This window comes from Tenrec ecaudatus, unplaced genomic scaffold (genome assembly GCF_050624435.1).
Source record: "Tenrec ecaudatus isolate mTenEca1 unplaced genomic scaffold, mTenEca1.hap1 Scaffold_311, whole genome shotgun sequence".
Taxonomy (NCBI): Eukaryota; Metazoa; Chordata; class Mammalia; order Afrosoricida; family Tenrecidae; genus Tenrec; species Tenrec ecaudatus.
Window position 1 is genome coordinate 360822 of NW_027459035.1, and position 3384 is coordinate 364205.

Here is a 3384-nt window from a genome sequence, read left to right on the forward strand (position 1 = left end):
CCTATTTAATAAGTAGCCTACTTATATCAGAGTATAAACTACTGTTCACTTTGCATGAGGCAAGGTAAATAATTTCTAACAAAAGCTGCCTCTGCAATTATTATATTAGAAATAATTAATATGAAAAAATATAAATAGGTCCTAGTAAGTGGCAAAATATTTCCAAGACAAAGTTTTATAACAAAAATAAGGGAGGGTGGGCACATTTAATATAAATACTGAACATATTGTGATGGAATTCTAATAATGCTGGCTTTTGAGAATAACATACTTTATTGAATGAGACTTTTTTTGAAAATTTGGGGTCAATTCTTCAGTTACTTAAACTGTTCTACTTGAAGACTAAAAACATGTGGTTGGATATACAAAATAGTTATCAACACAGGTAATTTTAAAGAGCAAAACATGCATCAAATGAAATTCTGAAGTTACATTCTCACTTCAGGATCGTGTGCCATATGCACCTTTTTCCAACTTTGGCTTAAAATATCTACAAGACTGTGGTCTTCGAGGCCTTGCTCCATCTGCCAGTTCTTTCTGATCCTCAGGAGACAGTAGATGATACCGCATTCCATTCATCACCATCTTAAGGCACTCAGGATTGTCTTGAATGAGGGATTCAAATGGGATGGTTTTACATAAGAAATTTTTTTGAGATAAGAGGAAATCTGATGTTAGCAAGGACATCCACCATAAAAGGCTGGCGATTCGGCGCATCATATCTCAGCCACCTGACGGTAGCATCATAAACCTCCTCCTCTGCGCTCACGGTCAAGGAGTCCTGGTTGAGCAGACTTGTTACTAGCTCAGCATCAAGGTGGAGAAACTCCTCAGTTTTGGAAACGTCAGGGAAATTATGGTCAATAAAGGCATCTGCAGTGGCTTTCAACTCAGGACAGTCTAGACGCTCTGCTAGAATGCTTAGACCGAGACAGTTTGAAGCATCCACTTGCTCTTTCAAAAAATCAACACACATGTTCTTCACAGGTTCCATCTGGTACTGGTTTGCGGCATCCAACAGAGACTGCACATTGTTGGTATTCACAGAAACCCTTGCAGTGTAAGAAAATTCCACCAGGTGTTCAATAACGTCAGGGTCTGCGTCTTTGAGTTCTACTTCAGAGGATTTTGATTCGAGCATGCCAGTTGTGAACATGACATTAAAAACTGGGCTGGCTGCAGCCAAGACCACACGATGAGCAGGGATCTCTCTTTCCTGGACCACGAGAATCACATCGCAAAAAGTTCTCTGCTTTCGCATGCCATTCATGACTGCCATGGAGCCCACCAGAAATTTCGCTTCTTCCCAAGTGTCAGGTTTCTTCTTGGTCTTTCTCTTGCTGCTCTGTGACACCCTGGAGCCTGACATCCTCCCTGAGCTCGACTCTTGTCTGAGGTTCTCCGGGCTTGGTGCAGATTGTGGACTGCAGACTGCGTTCCGGCAGGGGTCCCTTCTGTGTGGGCCGAATGCTGAGGGCAGGCTGACTATGGAGGCGGCGGCGGCTCACCCTCTGCGGAAACACCAGGCTGGGCTGTGTGGTTCCGGCAGCAGCTCCAGGGCAAGCTAGGCTGCGTCAGGGACAGAGCTGTAGCAAGGTGGTGGATGAGCCTAGGATTCCGAAAACAAGACATTTTTTGGTAGGGAAGAAAAAAAGGCTAACAAAGAGAGAAAAATAAAAATTCTTCTATCCATAAAAAAAAGATGACTTGGACACATACCAGAGGGACTCCGTAGAACCCAGTCAAGGAGAGTTGCTTAGAGGGAAATTCACCACTGCTGGAACATAGGAGGAACATCACAAAGGTAAGTAGCCACAGACCCATGGGGTTTTGAGGGCTTTGGGCACAGCTCAGTGGAAGCCTGCTGGGGCGTGACCTTGGCCCCGCCACTCTATCTGCTGGAGCAGGGACCATCTGGAGCCTGTAGTGGGGATTGGTCTCAACACAGCCACAGTATGCTTTCACCTGCCTCAGGGCTTGGACAGGACCCGTGCAGCTCCACCTGTAGGGATCAGGGTTCAGCTACACTGTTGCTTCTGCTTACATCTCTGCTCTCTGTTCCTCCACAGCCCTAGAAGGCTGTTCAGGGGCTTTTTCACAGCACAGCCACAGCTTGCCACTTCTGCGTCTGGGCAGGGACTAAACCCATACCCTGGCAGCTCCACTGGCAGGGATCAGGGTTCAGCTACATTGTTGCTTTTGTTTATATCTCTGTCTCTGTCCCCCATGGTCTTTGAGGGCTGCAGAGGGACTAAAGCCTTGCAGCTCCATGGGTGGGGAGTGGGACTCAGCTGCATAGTTGCTTTTGTTTCCCTCTCTTCCTTATATTCCCTGCACAGTCGAAACAGTCTTACTTTTAATTTTTTTCCCTCCTCTTTGTCTCTTTCTTGTTCTCTCACACTCCACTGCTGACCTCCAGAACACTCCCTTTGGCCTAGGGCATTTAAGACTGTACCACACCCAGCTAGGTGAGCTCCAACCTGTGTAGCTTGCCCGAGGCTAGGGAAAGGTCCTCTTTCCTTCCATGGGAAACTGCCCAACTTATCACTGGGGAATTCCTGCCTGTGGCCTGTGTACCTGGGGGCATAAGGCAGCTCAACCAACACTCATTAACATTCCAAGCTGTTGCAAGAACCTCTGCTCACCAAAGAAGGCAACCCACCAGCCTTCTGGGACTCTCTCATGATAGGGAAATGACAGGAGGATAAAGTGGTAGGTTAATTCCATAGTGAAATAAGCTATAGGCAGTTCGAAGAAACACTCCTACAAGTCTCCCAAAGAGAGCCAGTGCCCTCCGACTCCCTGGAAAATGGTATCTGGCTCCTCTAAAACAACACAATGCAAACAGCCATCAGCCCCAAAGACCTCAACATAAAAATGTGAGAAACAAAGGAAAATGGCAGAAGATGTCCTAAACATAATGACATGCATAGAAGAAGCAGACATGGCGCTGCCACAGAAAGAAATTTTCAGAATGCTACTTGGAGTCATATAGGATATGAGGGAAACAATACAGAAAATGGATAAAATGATGGAAGAGGTAAAAGTCATAAACCAAAGGGAAATACAGGAGTTTAGGGAGGAGACAACAGAAACCAGTAGCAGCCTCTTGGACTTTGAGAAGCGATGGAGGAATCAGAGATCCGCATCAATGACTTGGAGGACAGCCAAGAAGACTTTAACAAACACAGACAAAAATCTAATAAGATCATCAGAGAAGCTGAAGAAAACTTAAGAGTTATGTCTGATGCTATGAAGCGGAACAATATTAGAATTATTGTGTTACCAGAGGAAGACACAACAAAGAAGTCATCTGAAACAATAGTGAGATAATTCTTGGAGGAAAGCTTCCCCAGCATAATGAGTGAAAACCAGGCAACCACT

At 45.4% G+C, this 3384-nt stretch overlaps 1 pseudogene; it reads right to left on the bottom strand.

Annotated features, from left to right (window-relative positions):
• Positions 1–441: 441 nt before the first annotated feature.
• On the bottom strand, positions 442–1369 carry LOC142436469 (kelch-like protein 7 pseudogene; annotated as a pseudogene).
• Positions 1370–3384: the final 2015 nt, after the last annotated feature.